Source organism: Salvelinus fontinalis, chromosome 24 (genome assembly GCF_029448725.1).
Source record: "Salvelinus fontinalis isolate EN_2023a chromosome 24, ASM2944872v1, whole genome shotgun sequence".
NCBI classification, from domain to species: domain Eukaryota; kingdom Metazoa; phylum Chordata; class Actinopteri; order Salmoniformes; family Salmonidae; genus Salvelinus; species Salvelinus fontinalis.
In genome coordinates this window covers 16,384,453-16,402,505 of record NC_074688.1, presented here as the reverse complement: position 1 = coordinate 16,402,505, position 18,053 = coordinate 16,384,453, and the positions used below count along the sequence as shown (strand labels likewise).

At 47.0% G+C, this 18,053-nt stretch overlaps 1 protein-coding gene across 3 annotated transcripts in view; it reads left to right on the top strand.

The window, feature by feature from the left end:
• LOC129822037 (sodium/calcium exchanger 2-like) overlaps positions 1-18,053 on the top strand; it is a 100,151-nt gene that overhangs the window by 17,398 nt on the left and 64,700 nt on the right. Inside the window, exon 2 of one of the 3 annotated variants that reach the window (XM_055879889.1) lies at positions 3,795-3,899. The exons of the other annotated variants lie outside the window; for them this stretch is intronic. The gene's annotated coding sequence lies outside the window, so the exon portion shown is untranslated. The remainder of the gene's footprint in view (positions 1-3,794; positions 3,900-18,053) is intronic. 3 annotated transcript variants of the gene reach the window in all.

Genomic DNA, 18,053 nt, shown 5'->3' with positions numbered 1-18,053 from the left:
CACTATAGAGACACTCACTATAGAGACACGCACTATAGAGACACGTACTATAGAGACATTCACTATAGAGACACGTACTATAGAGACATACACTATAGAGACACGCACTACAGAGACACGCACTACAGAGACACACACTGTAGAGACACTCATTTTAGAGACACTCACTATAGAGACACTCACTATAGAGACACGCACTATAGAGACACGCACTACAGAGACACGCACTATAGAGACACGCACTATAGAGACACGCACTATAGAGACACTCACTATAGAGACACACACTATAGAGACACTCACTATAGAGACACGCACTACAGAGACACGTACTATAGAGACACGTACTATAGAGACACGTACTATAGAGACACTCACTATAGAGACACAGTACTGAGAGAATACATTTGTGTGTCAGTCGTCCCCCTCTCTCTGAGATCACTGTACTCCTTTCTCTTTCTCCCTCTCCTCTCTCTCAGAAGAGTGAGAGCTGGCCGGGATGTCTTGTTGTGGGCCCGGTGCTTGCATACGGACTTCGTTTGTCAGCTGTACTGTCATTCCTCCGACACATTGGTGCGCTGGCTTCCGGTTTAAGAGAACAGTGTGACAAGTAGCAGTGCAGCTTGGCAGGGTCGTGTTTCGGGGGACGCACGGCTCTCAACATTCGCCTCTCCCGAGTCCGTACGGGAGTTGGAAAGATGTGACATGACTAACTACCAATTGGATACCACGAAATTGGGGAGAAAAAGTGGTAAAAAAGTACAAAAAAGAGACAGCCTGAGAGCTGCAGTCTTCTGCTAATGGATTAGTTTTCAAGGCATTTTGAGCTCTTTCTCTCTCTTTGTTTCTTTATTAATAAAATGTAGCAAGAGAAAGAGACGGAGAGAAGTAGAATAGCAGAGCGGGATTTCAAAACAAAAGGGACTGATGAGGGAGGCATGGAGAGTCCATTACAAAACCTCCTCCACTCCTTCTCTCACCTCCATCTTCCTCTGTCGACCACAGCTCAGTAATCGATAGAAGCATGCTCTTTGAAGGGAATGAAACCGATCCCATCAGAGTATATTGTTAACCAGATTGCCACAGGCATAGCTGCGGGAAGTAGGGGTGCCTTTCATTACTCCTGTTTGAGAGGAGAAAAGTACTCATTAGCAGAGTATCAGCACCCCCACCCCAAAACATCTTGGAAACAAGAAGCTGTGCTACTCTTTCAACGTTGTTTGCTCAACGTTGTGGCCTTTAGAGGTGCTGGTGACTGGTGACTGGTGACTGGTGCTGGTGACTGGTGACTGGTGACTGGTGCTGGTGACTGGTGCTGGTGACTGGTGACTGGTGCTGGTGACTGGTGACTGGTGCTGGTGACTGGTGCTGGTGACTGGTGCTGGTGACTGGTGACTGGTGCCTGGTGAATGGTGAATGGTGACTGGTGACTGGTGCAGGTTGAGTGGGTGTTGGAAGCAGAGAGAGGGGAGATGCAACAGGGGGAGAGTCAACAACAGACTCAATGCTGCTGTTCTATTATATACTATTTACATACTGTTGCACGTCCAGGACACTATCCACTTTAAGTATAGTAAATACAGTCATACTTGACATGGCACATTCAAATCCATTCTGTAATAGTTCTATCTTATTGTGTACATATCAGTTGATTACTTTATTTATTACTCCTTTGCGGTTCAGTTGCTAGAGCACGGCACTGTCAGGGTTGTGGGTTCGATTCCTGCTGTGGCGGAAATGTATGCAAGTCAGTTTGGATAGAATCCCTGCTAAATGGCATACGGTGCCTTCAGACTGAAAGGTGTATTCATCTCCCACTGTCTGGGGGAAAGAAGACTGAACCAGGTTTTCCTCTAAGATTTTGCTTAACTGCATTCTTTTTTTTTTTCATCTTGAAAAACTCCCCAGTCCTTAACGGTTACAAGCATACCCATAACATGATGCAGCCACCACTATGCTGTAAAATATGGAGACTGGTACTCAGTAATGTATTGGATTGGATTTTACCCAAACATAATGTGTTGTGCTCAGTAGCTTTGTCACATTTTTTGCAGTAATACTTTAGTGCAAACAAGATGCATGTTTTGGAATATTTGTATTTTGTACATGCTTCCTTATTTTCACACTGTCAATTAGGTTAGTATAGTGGAGTAACTACAATGTTATTGATCTATCCTCAGTTTTCTCGCATCTCAGCCATTGTTTTACAGCTAACTGTTTTAAAATCACCGTTGGCCTCATGGTGAAATCCCTGAGCGGTTTCCTCTCCTTTGTAGTGACAGAGTGTGTTGATACACCATCCAAAGTGTAATTAATAACTTCACCATGCTCAATGGGATATTCAACATCTGCTGTTTTGTATTTGTACCCATCTACCAATAGGCTCCCTTTGCCAGACCTTGACAAACCTCCCTGGTCTTTGTGGTTGAATCTGTGTTTGAAATCCGTTGCTAGACTGAGGGATAATTGTAACGTGTGGGGTACAGAGATGAGGTAGTCATTCAAAATCATGTTAAACACCATTATTGCACACAGAGTGAGTCCATGCAACTTATTATGTGACTTGTTAAGCACATTTTTACTCCTGAACTTATTTAGGCTTGTCATAACAAAGGGATCGAATACCTATGGACTCAAGATTTTTCAGCTTTTCATTTGTTATTAATTTGTAAAAAATGTCTGGACATCCTTCCACTTTGATATAATGGGGTATTAAGTGTAGGCCAGTGACAAAACATCTCAATTTAATACCTTTTACATTCAGGCTGTAACACAACAACATTTTGAAAAAGTCAAGGGGTGTGAATACTTTCTGAAGGCTCTGTATATCCTTGCGACTCAGTGAGAGCCTGCCAGGGAGAAGCGGTGTTCATGTGGACCATAGGGTATTTGGTTGGTGGGATACAGGCACCCTAGTTTCCTCTTGATTCTTATCCCCCTTAAGGATGCCCATAGCTATTTGCTAGTTGATTTTGGCAAACAGGTCTTGGGGAAACAGATCTCTTAAACCCAGCTTAGCTCATCTCCAGTGGCTGAGGTTTAAATCTGCTGTGTAAGCCTGGCATTATATTCTCCAATACTCGTTGAATGGTTCATGACTGAGCACAACACATTACAACCAGTTATGGGGCTCTGTTGTTCCTTTAGTTGGATCGCTCATATCTCAGGCCTTACTTACACACTCACATACACACACACACCACGCATATACACACACACACACATCATGCATATACACACACCACGCACATACATACACCACACACACACCACGCATATACACACACACACACACACCACACGTATACACACACCACGCATATACACACACACACCATGCATATACACACACATACCACGTGTATACACACACCCCACGCATACACACACACATACATTACATGCATACATACCACAGGAGGCTGCTGAGGGGAGGACAGCCAATAATAATGGCTGGAACGGAGCGAATGGAATGGCATCAAACACATGGAAACCATGTTTCTGATTAATTTGGTACCATTCCACTGATTCCGCTCCAGCCATTACCACGAGTGTGTCCTCCCCAATTAAGGTGCCACCAACCTCCTGTGGTACAAACAAACACACACTTATTTGTGTCACTTACTGCCCTCCTCCTTAGGTACGACCTTCCTCCTCTATATGATTATAGGTCTGGCCATGAAACCTGCTCTCACCGCCCACTCAGCTTCTGTCTCTCTCTCTCCAATATGAGGCCCAGACCCTGCATACATATACCTAGTTATACCTGGAGACATATGTGGTTTTTGTTGCAGCGCTGTCTGGCGAGGGTGAGGAGGGCCTCCGGGCACCAGCCGCTAGGTCCTAACTGGGAAGGCGACACGGGCTCCTGATTGGCTGACAGGTGGCAGCGAGCGGGGGTGAGGCGAGATAGGCCTTTGTAATGAGGATGTAATCTTTTGATGATTCTGACATATCCCTAGGTAACTGTATCGGGCAGACGGGTAGACGGCGCCTTGGCAGGGCACTTCCGGCATGTGTGCGCGAGGCATTGTATATGTGAGTGAGTGTGTGTGCACATGAATACTGCCTAATACGGTCTCAACTGTGGGGATGATGAAGACAAGGCCTCTTCAGTCCCACTTCACCAGGGTGATACACAATCATCTCCACTCTGTCTAGGAGATGCTCTGTTCATTCTCTCTCTCTCTCTCTCTCTCTCTCTCTCTCTCTCTTTCCTTCTTATTCGCTCTCTCTCCCTCTCTCGCTCTCAAAGTTATTTCTTTCCCTTTCTGTGTTTTCTTAATATTTTTTTCTCCTATATAAATTGTCTTGGTTCTTTCTTTGCCATCCTCCTGATTGTTAAGGCTTCTCTTCTCTATTGCATTCATTCCCTCTGGCTGTATCTCTCACTCTCTCTGCTCTTCTCTGGCTGTATCTCTCCCCCTCTCTGCTCTTCTCTGGCTGTATCTCCCCCTCTCTCTGCTCTTCTCTGGCTGTATCTCTCTCCCTCTCAGCTCTTCTCTGGCTGTATCTCTCCCCCTCTCTGCTCTTCTCTGGCTGTATCTCTCCCCCTCTCTGCTCTTCTCTGGCTGTATCTCCCCCTCTCTCTGCTCTTCTCTGGCTGTATCTCTCTCCCTCTCAGCTCTTCTCTGGCTGTATCTCTCCCCCTCTCTGCTCTTCTCTGGCTGTATCTCCCCCTCTCTCTGCTCTTCTCTGGCTGTATCTCTCTCTCTCTCTGCTCTTCTCTGGCTGTATCTCTCCCCCTCTCTGCTCTTCTCTGGCTGTATCTCCCCCTCTCTCTGCTCTTCTCTGGCTGTATCTCTCTCCCTCTCTGCTCTGGCTGTATCTCTCCCCCTCTCAGCTCTTCTCTGGCTGTATCTCTCCCCCTCTCTGCTCTTCTCTGGCTGTATCTCCCCCCCTCTCTGCTCTTCTCTGGCTGTATCTCTCCCCTTCTCTTCTCTGGCTGTATCTCTCCCCCTCTCAGCTCTTCTCTGGCTGTATCTCTCCCCCTCTCTGCTCTTCTCTGGCTGTATCTCCCCCCCTCTCTGCTCTTCTCTGGCTGTATCTCTCCCCCTCTCTGCTCTTCTCTGGCTGTATCTCCCCCTCTCTCTGCTCTTCTCTGGCTGTATCTCTCTCCCTCTTTTCTCTTCTCTGGCTGTATCTCCCCCCTTTTCTCTTCTCTGGCTGTATCTCCCCTCTCTTTTCTCTGCTCTTCTCTGGCTGTATCTCTCCCCCTCTTTTCTCTTCTCTGGCTGTATCTCCCCCCCTTTTCTCTTCTCTGGCTGTATCTCTCCCCTCTCTTCTCTTCTCTGGCTGTATCTCTCCCCCTCTCTTCTCTTCTCTGGCTGTATCTCTCCCCCCCTCTTTTCTCTTCTCTGGCTGTATCTCCCCCTCTCTCTGCTCTTCTCTGACTGTATCTCCCCCTCTCTCTGCTCTTCTCTGGCTGTATCTCCCCCCCTTTTCTCTTCTCTGGCTGTATCTCTCCCCTCTCTTCTCTTCTCTGGCTGTATCTCTCCCCCTCTCTTCTCTTCTCTGGCTGTATCTCTCCCCCCCTCTTTTCTCTTCTCTGGCTGTATCTCCCCCTCTCTCTGCTCTTCTCTGACTGTATCTCCCCCTCTCTCTGCTATTCTCTGGCTGTATCTCCCCCCCTCTTTTCTCTTCTCTGGCTGCATCTCCCCCCCTCTTTTCTCTTCTCTGGCTGTATCTCCCCCTCTCTCTGCTCTTCTCTGGCTGTATCTCCCCCTCTCTCTGCTCTTCTCTGACTGTATCTCCCCCCCTCTTTTCTCTTCTCTGGCTGTATCTCCCCCTCTCTCTGCTCTTCTCTGGCTGTATCTCCCCCTCTCTCTGCTCTTCTCTGGCTGTATCTCCCCCCCTCTTTTCTCTTCTCTGGCTGTATCTCTCCCCTCTTTTCTCTTCTCTGGCTGTATCTCTCCCCCTCTTTTCTCTTCTGGCTGTATCTCCCCCCCTCTTTTCTCTTCTCTGGCTGTATCTCCCCCCCTCTTTTCTCTTCTCTGGCTGTATCTCTCCCCTCTTTTCTCTTCTCTGGCTGTATCTCCCCCCCCTCTTTTCTCTTCTCTGGCTGTATCTCCCCCTCTCTCTGCTCTTCTCTGGCTGTATCTCCCCCCCTCTTTTCTCTTCTCTGGCTGTATCTCCCCCCCTCTTTTCTCTTCTGGCTGTATCCCCCCCCCTCTTTTCTCTTCTCTGGCTGTATCTCTGTCCTAAGTGGATAAAGCTCTCTGCACGGCCGGTCATTTTCCCCTTCATTTGCCCTTTTTGCCTCTCTCTTTTCCAGTTATTCTGCCTGTTCACTGTTCACCACAGTTAAAGTGTTCCTCAGGTTGTGCAGTGAAACTCCCCAGCCTCCCCTCCATCACTCAGACCTGCAGTACTGTAGTGTAGTCTGTAGACAGTACTGTAGTGTAGTCTGTAGACAGTACTGTAGTGTAGTCTGTAGACAGTATTGTAGTGTAGTCTGTAGACTGGACTGTAGTGTAGTCTGTAGACCGGACTGTAGTGTAGTGTGTAGACTGGACTGTAGTGTAGTCTGTAGACTGGACTGTAGTGTAGTCTGTAGACTGTAGACAGTACTGTAGTGTAGACTGTAGACTGGACTGTAGTGTAGTCTGTAGACTGGACTGTAGTGTAGTCTGTAGACTGTAGACTGGACTGTAGTGTAGTCTGTTGACTGGACTGTAGTGTAGTCTGTAGACTGGACTGTAGTGTAGTCTGTAGACTGGACTGTAGTGTAGTCTGTAGACTGTAGACAGTACTGTAGTGTAGTCTGTAGACTGGACTGTAGTGTAGTCTGTAGACTGGACTGTAGTGTAGTCTGTAGACTGTAGACTGGACTGTAGTGTAGTCTGTTGACTGGACTGTAGTGTAGTCTGTAGACTGGACTGTAGTGTAGTCTGTAGACTAGAGGCCCTTTTCAGTGTAATTTTGGATGCGTTGGTGCGTGTTGACAAGGTCGTGTAAACACCCCCGAAGGGTGTTAAGACTCACATTGCTGTCAGCACCAGAGGTGTAAAACACAACTGCGCACATTAAACACACATACACTTGACACTGCGTATTCATAAGGTGCATGGGGTAAGCAACACTGTAGGCAGCAGGTCATGGTTGGGCCTCGGGCTCTGCATAGTGTATCTGAGGGACGACAGGTGATGGTGTGTGATTAGGTGAGATGTTGGTAGCAGTAGTGGGAACTACCCCGTTTTCTCCCCAATTTCGTGGTATCCAATTAGTAGTTAGTCTTGTCTCATCGCTGCAACTCCCGTACGGACTCAATCGAGAGCCGTAAGTCCTCCGAAACACAACCCAACCAAGCTGCACTGCTTCTTGACACAATGCCCACTTAACCAGGAAGCCAGCTGCACCAATGTGTCGGAAGAAACACCGTACACCTGGCGACTGTGTCGGCATGCACTGCGCCTGGCCCGCCACATGAGTCGCTAGTGTGCGATGGGACAAGGACATCCCTGCTGACCTAACCCGGATGACGCTGGGCCAATTGTGCGCCGCCCCATGGGTCTCCCGGTCGCAGCTGGCTGCGACAGAGCCTGGACTCGAACCCAGAATTCTAGTGGCACAGCTAGCACTGTGATGCAGTGTCTTAGACCGCTGTGCCCCACGGGAAGCCCCAGTAGTGGGATTTTGATAAGCGCAGGGTACTGAGAGATCCCCTCGCCATGCAGGCTAGATGGCTCTTCTGTTTAGCTACTTCTCACTAACCAGAGGGCAGAATACAGGCTGCATCCCAAAGGGCAGCCTATCCCCTACATAGTGCACTACTTTTGACTAGAGCCCTGGGAATAGGGTGCCATTTGGGATTCAGTCACAGACCCTAGGGAGAGGCCTCTGGGCACTTTGCTCAGATAGTCCTTATGAAGCTGCGCTGTGAGACTAGCAGTACTGTATATCAGGGTTTTTTCTCCTTTCCTTTGTCCCAACGGACCAGTCAGTCAAAGGAGTACCCTACATTCATAACCATAATAGTAATATGAAAGAGAGAGGCTTCACTGATCTACAGTCTTTTTTGTTCCCCCTTTTTTTTCTTGTCACCATAAGCCTGGTAGGCCCTCCTCCCCAGCCCTCTCTTCCTCCTCCAGCTTCCCGTATCTCCACCAGTCTCTCCACAGCCTTCGATATAGTGTCAGAGGTGCCTGTACAGTTATGATGGCGAGAAAGGGTTTTGTAGCTTGTCCTGGCTTATATATAATAGATTATGCTAAATCTTTATGTCCCTAAATGGTTTATTGTGCCATCAAATGCATTCACACGTGATGTAATGTCATTGTGCAATGGTTTACTGGAGCACGCATCATGATTGCAATGATTTGAAAAACAATGGGAGACATGGGAGCCTGGAGAGCAGATACGAGAGGGCTGGTTAGGAGGGAGGGGAAGGGAGAGGAGAGGGAGTGTATATGCACGTGTGTCTTACCGTGTGTCTGTATGCACGCATGTGTTTTGTGCGTCCGTGATTGTATGTGTGTGTGTTTATGCATGCACAGCTGGTAAGCTGGTTCCCAGCACATCCCACAATGTTTGGCTCGGAGGTGGCTGTTCAGTAAGCTGCTTGGTCTTGCCTGGAGGGTGGCGAGGGATGAGCGTGGTTCCTCAACGGTCCATGGCTGTTGTCACTGAAACACCTGCACAGAGACACGGCGACAAGATGGGGAGAGAGGGGAGACTGGGGAGGGATGAGAGGGGTGGGGGGCAGAAAGAAGGGGGCCACAGAATCTAATGTGTTCCTTCCCATGCCATGGTGTTGGGCCTGAGCCCTGAGCCCTGAGCCCTGAGCCCTGAGCCCTGGGGACCTGCAGGAGGAGTAGAGATGAACTGCATCATGGATGCATCCCAAAATGGCACCCTATTCCCTATAGAGTACATTACTTCGGACCCGAGCCCTCTGGGCCCTATGAACCCTGGTCAAAGGTAGTGCACTAAATGGAGAATAGGGTGCCATTTGGGACAAATCGCAGGTGCTCCAATACACTCTTATTACTACCCACCCAAACAGTCAACCCAAAGTCATTCACTGTCCCCTTCCCGTATTCATAAAGCATCTGAGTGCTGATCTAGGATCAGTTTAGCGTTTAAGCTCATGATGAATAGTAGTATTATGGACAGATTGGACCTGATCCTATATCAGCCCTCCTATGCTTTTTGAATAAGGGCCCAGGCCTGGGCTCAGCGTGGAATCAGGTTCTTCTAGGTGAGATACTGAGAGGCTGGCTCCAATCTACACCGACACTGATGCCAGTTCCTCCCCAGTTATTCACAGTGTAATCTGCTCACATGTTCCATTCTGATCCATTTGATCACATTACGCCCGACTGTTATGTCATATCCCCTCCAGTTGATCACATTAGCAGTGACCGACTCATGTCCTTCACATCTTCTCCGTATTGATGTACTGGAGCATGGATTTTCCCCTGCACATCAGATCAGATTGTCTCTCCACGACTAAATGAGACGTCCTCGTAATACAATATACTGCCATGACGTCCTCGTAAAAACAATATACTGCCACGATGTCCTCGTAATACAATATACTGCCACGATGTCCTCGTAATACAATATACTGCCACGATGTCCTCGTAAAAACAATATACTGCCACGATGTCCTCGTAATACAATATACTGCCACGATGTCCTCGTAATACAATATACTGCCACGATGTCCTCGTAAAAACAATATACTGCCACGATGTCCTCGTAATACAATATACTGCTACGACGTCCTCGTAATACAATATACTGCCACGATGTCCTCGTAATACAATATACTGCCACGATGGCCTCGTAAAAACAATATACTGCCACGACGTCCTCGTAATACAATATACTGCCACAATGTCCTCGTAATACAATATACTGCCAAGATGGCCTCGTAAAAACAATATACTGCCACGATGTCCTCGTAATACAATATACTGCCACGACGGCCTGTAAAAACAATATACTGCCACGATGTCCTCGTAATACAATATACTGCCACGATGTCCTCGTAATACAATATACTACCACGACGTCCTCGTAAAAACAATATACTGCCACAACGTCCTCGTAAAAACAATATACTGGCACGACGTCCTCGTAAAAACAATATACTGCCACGACGTCCTCGTAAAAACAATATACTGCCACGACGTCCTCGTAATACAATATACTGCCACGACGTCCTCGTAATACAATATACTACCACGACGTCCTCGTAAAAACAATATACTGCCACAACGTCCTCGTAAAAACAATATACTGGCACGATGTCCTCGTAAAAACAATATACTGCCACGACGTCCTCGTAAAAACAATATACTGCCACGACGTCCTCGTAAAAACAATATACTGCCACGATGTCCTCGTAAAAACAATATACTGCCACGATGTCCTCGTAAAAACAATATACTGCCACGATGTCCTCGTAAAAATAATATACTGCCACGATGTCCTCGTAAAACAATATACTGCCAGGATGTCCTCATAATACAATATACTGCCACGATGTCCTTGTAAAACAATATACTGCCACATATGAGTGGTGGTTGTTGATCAGATTGACTTTCTACTTTATGCCCAGTGTCACACGTCACTGTGATGGGAAGCAGTGAAGAGCAGCCACCACGGCTGTTGATCTCTGGCTGAGCCTCTATCAGAACAGGAGTCATTACGGCTGACAGCAGGCCCTGATCCATCATGCCTTAGCCTGGGTTATCCAGGGGAGCTCTGGCTCTCTGGCTGTCAGGGGTTAACCCAGCGTGGCCCGCCTCTGTTTGTTGAGCACTTAATCCTGTCAGTTAGGTCCCGCTCCACATCCCCATGACCTTCCCTCTTCTCTCTTTGCTCATCTCTTTTCACTCAACCTTCCCCGTGCCTCCTCTCCACTCTCCTATACACACTCCATTAACATGACAGGGAGAGACTCATCCTCTTAAGGAGCCATCCACTGCTGTGTGACTGTGTGACAGTACTCTTAAATGCCCTTTCTTTACCTTACCCCCTGTAGTCTACAATCACAATCAGATACTTTATCTTTCCTAATAGCTTGTAGATTCCTTTCCTTTTTTCTACGAATTCCTGGCCTGAAAAGACTAGATGGAGAGACCTAAAGATGGAGAGACCTAAAGATGGAGAGACCTAAAGATGGAGAGACCTAAAGATGGAGAGACCTAAAGATGGAGAGACCTAAAGATGGAGAGACCTAAAGATGGAGAGACCTAAAGATGGAGAGACCTAAAGATGGAGAGACCTAAAGATGGAGAGACCTACAGTAAATGCAATGTGGATATAGAAAACCTACCATACCTTTCAATAGGGATGATGGATCACTGGCAGATGGCTTTGACCTATCCTGTCAGTCTTGTCTCAGTGGTCAGGGGGAAACGACCTCTGATCATGGTCTAGTTAGCTGGCAGATGCAATGTGCCCCCGGTGGGTCCTAGGTGGAGGGGTTGTTCACTGAAATATTGCTGATGACATTAGAATGCTAATGTGTGCTCAGTTGGCAAAGCTCTAAATGAACTTTCTGCATTTCCCCTGTTCAGTTTCATTACTCTCTAACGGCTCCAGATGCCTCCCCACACCTCCCGCCCTCCTCTCCATTTTAATTAATCTCGCAATCTCTCACAACCGTGAAGGTGGCCGAAAGACATTTTGTTTGTATTTCCATATAATCAGCCACGACCGTCTCCATTGGGGGACCGAATGTGATTTTCCCGGGAGGAGTGTTCAATTAGCATGGTGATGTGCTATGGAGACACAAGGCGTTCTACCCGTGTCCCTGCGATAACCAGAACATTATGATTCAACTGCTTTCTCAGTCAACATCTTCAGAGGTGAGAGTGACTGAGACAATGTACCTGGCATCTGGTAGGTGGCAAACGTGAAGCCTGCTTAGCCTCGCCATTTCGCTCCGGGAGAAAATTGTCACCATTTCAGTCCATCTTGAATGATTGCCAGCGAACAACATCTGTGACCAGATTCTCTTTTACTATCAGTGGGTTGTGACAGTCTCAGAGAGAGCACATCATTGTTTTACTCCCAGATGGGCAGGGAGAGGTGACACACGCGGAGAGAGAGGGGAAGCTAACAGCATTGCTAGTAATCCAACCTGCCAGAGTGATGTATGGTTGAGTTCACCTAAGGGGTGTTGTTACAGTGACGGACCAGACACTGTGAATAGTTGTTCATCACTGAATGGAGGCACTCTAGTCTGTCTGTGGGGAGGGATATGAGCTGACCACTGGGTCTGGATCGTGACCGCTGAGAGGCCTGTGTAGGTCATGCTAACTAGTCTTCACTGCCAAGTCCAAACAGAATGGACAGTGGATGATGTGTTGAGGTGATTGTGAAGGGGCTTAGTTAAGAGACTCAGTGTTTGTGTACTAAACTCCTTTTCAGGGACTGTTTTAGGTTGTCAACCAATGGGCTGTTGTGCTTAGAGCTGAGGATGTGATCATGTGACCATGATCATACATTGACCCTGTGGTTTGCTGTCTTGGCTGGTGTTGGATGTCCAGGGTGGTTAATGCTGTTTTTACCTCCTCTCTCTCTCTCCCCCTTTCCTCAGGAATTATCACAACATTTTATGAGATGGCGGTTCATATCTTGTCATGATAATATATTTAACTGGGAGGGGATTGTTTTTCAGTGACAACCAGTCTTGAACTGAAAATGATTACTGTTCATCAACCCCATACTGAGGCATTAACAGATAGTGTCGTGCTGTTTCCATTCTCAGAGAATCCCTTGTTCAATTATTGAGGGTTCCATCTCTCTATCTATCCCTTCACTCCTCCATCAGTGGAGAGAGAGGTGGGCTCCATCTGTCTCTGTCAACGTCGGAAAATACATCTATTTCTTATTATGTACAGCTCTCTCTCTGTCTGTCTCTATGTCTCTGTTTCTGTCTCTCTGTCTGTCTGTCTCTATGTCTCTGTCTCTGTCTCTCTGTCTGCCTGTCTGTCTGTAGTGGGGGGGGGGGGGGGGGGGGGGACTGTGTGTAGCTACGCCCTGCCGGTGGCTTCCTGGCCCCAGTATGGAAAGAGAGAGAGAGAGACAAGGAGTGGGGAGAAACACAGCTCTCACTGCTTTGGGCTCCATTGATCTCCCTCAACTGGCATTCTCTCCACGCACACCCTACTTCATCCCGCTTTAGTACAGAGAGATGGAGAGATAGCGAGGGGGGAGGTGAGAGAGCAGAGAGGGGGGAGGTGAGAAGGGGGAGGTGAGAGAGCAGAGAGGGGGGGGGTGAGAGAGCAGAGAGGGGGGAGGTGAGAGAGCAGAGAGGGGGGAGGTGAGAGAGCAGAGAGGGGGGAGGTAAGAGAGCAGAGAGGGGGGAGGTGAGAGAGCAGAGAGGGGGAGGTGAGAGAGCAGAGAGGGGGGAGGTCAGAGAGCAGAGAGTGGGGAGGTCAGAGTGGGGAGGTGAGAGAGCAGATAGTGGGGAGTGGGGAGGTGAGAGAGCAGAGAGTGGGGAGGTGAGAGAGCAGAGGGGGGGAGGTGAGAGCGCAGAGAAGGGGGAGGTGAGAGAGAAGAATGGGGGAGGTGAGAGAAGCTGGAGGTGAGAGAGCAGAGAGGGGGAGATGAGAGAGGGGGGAGGTGAGAGAGCAGATGTTCTGTGATAGAGTGAGCGAAATTACAGGAAGAAGGAGTACTAGATGGAAAGGGTGGAGGAGAGAAAGATAGAGGGAGGGGTGTACAAGTACACAACAAATGAGAAGTTGACAAAAATGGGGAGAGCAATGATGAGGGAGCGAGAGAGGTTGTTGTCTGAAGAGAGAGAAGACATGATATTAATGTTGGTAGAGAAAGAGGGTCTGAAAGGAGAGGAAAACAAGAAACAAAGAGGTTGATGAAACGAGTGAGCGAGCCAGAGAGAGAGGAGAAGAGAGGGGTTGGTTGAGTGGGCAAGAGAAAGAGAATGAGTAAAGGAAACAGAATTGGAAATAGGAAATTACAGCGGCTTGGAATCTCTCCAGCAACAACGAGGTCCCCAGTTTATTTATTATGCAATAAAAGGGGTCTGACATCGTTCTGGAATCGGTGGATTGGTGAATCCAGTGGAGCTGAACAGCTGCTTCGAGCAGAGCTCTATATTTTATAGACAGATACAGAAATCTCAGAGATGACCAAATCTGTGTACACACCAACAGCCGACGGGGAAGCTTTTGGAACCATATCTAATGAATCACTGACAAGGCTCCACATCGGGAGCAGAGGGAGGGTAAATCAAGCAGATGCTGTTGCTCTGTTTCATTACGTTACCCAATAATTAACCCTGCCTTCATGACCTCTTAATGATCCAGAGGACTGTGCTCCTGAAGGTTTATACTTGAGGCACAGGCGTCAATTCAACATCTATTCCACGTTGGTTTAACGTAATTTCATTGAAATGACGTTGAAACAACGTTGATTCAACCAGTGTGTGCCCAGTGGGGGGTTATTAATGCACAGTGTGTAGGCCTCCACTGTCTTCTCTGAGGAGGAGGCTGAGCGCCTTGTGATGTCAACACGTTAACATTGTCAACTTCCTTATCGTCGTTAACGTTGTCGTCGGGGTTGAGGGTTCAGCATGTCATTTTAAACATGATCCATCCGTATAGTGCAAATACATTTCAAAGCTTCTCGGGCTCTATTCACTCTCATTTAATGTGTTTTAATATTCTTTCACTCTGTGGACTTCTTGAGCTTCTTTATATATTTGAATGAAAAGGCTTTAATGAAGTTTCTCAGCCACTCATGGTGTAATGAAGTGTCTCAGCCACATGTTTTTACCAAGGATGGTTATAGTAAAGAAGTGATACTTCTCTGTGGCACTAAGGCTACCCTATCAGATGACCAATGGCTCAAAACTAGATTGACATCAGAGCCAGCCCTAGCCTTTTGGGGGACCTAAGTGAACAAAAATGTTTTGGGGCCCCCCACCTTGAGGGCAAAACACTCTTGATGGCAGAGAGACTTTAGAGTATATTTCCTGCAATTCTACACATTCTGCCAGGGGAAGTAGAGAATGTTGCAGTTTTAAAGCAAGTTTGCTGAAATTCTACACATTTTGCCATGGGGCGAAGAGAAGATTTTGCAATTTTATAACTAATTTCTTGCAATTCTACACATTTTGCGATGACTGAGTGGGAGTGACTAACGAAATCAATGGGTGCCCCCTCTGGAAGTCAGGGCCCCTGAGCACATGCCCCGGTAATTCGACCATGATTACTACTAGCTGGCTAGACTAATTCACCAATCTAAAAAATGTTAGATGATATGGCAAATTGAGTGACTCTCAGTGACTAATTCACAACCAATTTTTGAAATTGCACCTTATGTATTCAACTATTCTAACTCTCAACAGTAAGTTGAGGCCACGGCTGAGGTCGGGGGCCCCTTGCGGCCGCGGGGCCCTAAGCGGTCTCTTATGTCGCTTAGTGGCTAGGGCCGGCCCTGATTAACATGCACACATCTGGCTGTGCTTTTCTTAACTGAGCAGGACTTTTCTTGCTATTAGTTTGTCTGTTTCCAGGAACAGTTTATATGGACATTTTAGGAGAAAAATCTATGAATTATACTTTACCCTTTTCCCGAGGAACAAGAGCTAAATGTGCGATAAAGTGAAGGGAGCAACCTGCTCAAAAGAAATCAAATTCTCTAAAATACTTTGCAGACACAGTTCAACCAGGACAGTGTGACAATGGAATACTGTTTTTTAAAATTTACTACAACTATTACATTTTTCATCCCAGGTGTGACATTTCCACAGACACTTTGATGATGCTATTTTTCACATTATATAGGATCACCTGTTGAAATATGCTTTTAATGGATTTGCTTTTAATGGAGTTGGGGACTTTCGTAACTTCCATAACACTAAAAAGAAAATACCTTGGTTTCCTAGTAACTGCCCTCCAGACTGATTGGAACGTGCAATTTAATTAATTTATCCAAGGATAAGTGTTTGTCCTGTTTAAATAGGTAGACTATAATTTGTTTGTTTGCGAGAGTGGGACTATTTGGTTTGGGGATTGTGCTCTACCAATTGATTCATGTTTTTGTAATAAAGGTGTGTGACTATTGGCTGAGACCTTTAGCTCAGTGATTGAGTGAGTTAAAGACGGGAGGGAAAAGCAAGGTTCTTAATTTGATTATCAGGGATCAGGTTTATCTGATTCCTTCAAACATTTTGTTCTCAGCAAACAGCAAAATGTAGAGTTTTTCCACTGATTTCTACCAGTGGTGGCTGGTGGCACTTTAAATGGGAAGGGCTCATAGTAATGGCTGGAACGCTATCAATGGAATACCATGTGTTTGATACCATTCCAATAACTCTATTCCATTCACTATTATGAGCCCTCCTCCCCTCACCAGCCTCTGGTTTCTACACATAGCATATCTCTTCTGTTCACCTCATGTTTCTTCCATATTAACAGCATTTGAGTCTCTGTACTATATGTGTATGTATTTGTATTTATTATGAATCCCCATTAGCTGCTACTCCCTCTTCCTGGGGTCCAGCAAAATTAAGGCTGTTATATAATTTTAAAAACATTACAATACATTCACAACAGATTTCACAACACATTAAGTATGCGCCCTCTACTACCACATATCTACAGTACAACATCCATGTGTGTGTGTGTGTATAGTGCGTATGTTATCGTGTGTGTGTGCGTCTGGGCCTATGTTTGTTTTGCTTCACAGTCCCCGCTGTTCCATAAGGTGTGTTTTTATCTGTTTGTTTTTTAAAATCTAATTGTACTGCTTGCATCAGTTACTTGATGTGGAATAGAGTTCCATGTAGTCATGGCTCTATGTAGTACTGTGTGCCTCCCATAGTCTGTTGTGGATTGTGAAGAGATCTCTGGTGGTATGCCTGGGTGTCCGAGTTGTGTGCCAGTAGTTCAAAAAGGCAGCTCTGTGCGTTCAACATGTCAATACCTCTACGAATACAAGTAGTGATGAAGCCAATCTCTCCTCCACTTTGAGCCAGGAGAGATTGACATGCATATTATTCATGTTTGCTCTCTGTGTACATCCAAGGGCCAGCCGTGCTGCCCTGTTCTGAGCCAATTGTAATCTTCCGAGGTCCCTCTTTGTGGCACCTGACCACACAACTGAACAGTAGTCCAGGTGTGACAGAACTAGGACCTGTAGGACCTGCCTTGTTGACAGTGTTGTTAAGAAGGCAGAGCAGCGCTTTATTATGGACAGACTTCTCCTCATCTTAGCTAGTGTTGTATCAACATGTTTTGACAATGACAGTTTACAATCCAGGGTTACTCCAAGCAGTTGAGTCACCTCAAGTTGCTCAATTTCCACATTATTTATTACAAGTTTGAGTTTCTTGACAATAAAATCCAGCCGACGTTAGCATCCCAGCCTGCAGTCTCGGTTAACAAGCTTCTACGATAAATTTAAGTAACACAAACCTATTTCAGTGTTACTTCAACTGTTATCTTACTGTTATCCTATGACAGATACCACTAGTGTCTCTTTTTGTATACTGATCACTGGGCATTAATTGTTGTCTCTCTCTGTTTGAGCAGTAGGACTGGTGGCTGCTGTTGAAACAGACTGTTATCGGCCAAAGAGACGCTGTGTTGTGGTCTGCTGGTCCGTGCCAGGGCCTGTCATTGGGGACAGGTCTGGGTAGAGAACACATGGGCCTTTCCAGCTGTTCCTGTGACATCCCATCAGTGGAAACAATTGCAGGGCATGCCATTTTAATGAAACCAGTGAGGTGTCAGGAGACGGAGGCAGACCCATCGAAGTGGAGCGCTCAGGTGGTTAATGGAACCAGTGAGGTGTCAGGAGACGGAGGCAGACCCATCGAGGTGGAGCGCTCAGGTGGTTAATGGAACCAGTGAGGTGTGAGGAGGACGGAGGCAGACCCATCGAGGTGGAGCGCTCAGGTGGTTAATGGAACCAGTGAGGTGTGAGGAGGACAGAGGCAGACCCATCGAGGTGGAGCGCTCAGGTGGTTAATGGAACCAGTGAGGTGTGAGGAGGACGGAGGCAGACCCATCGAGGTGGAGCGCTCAGGCGGTTAATGGAACCAGTGAGGTGTGAGGAGACGG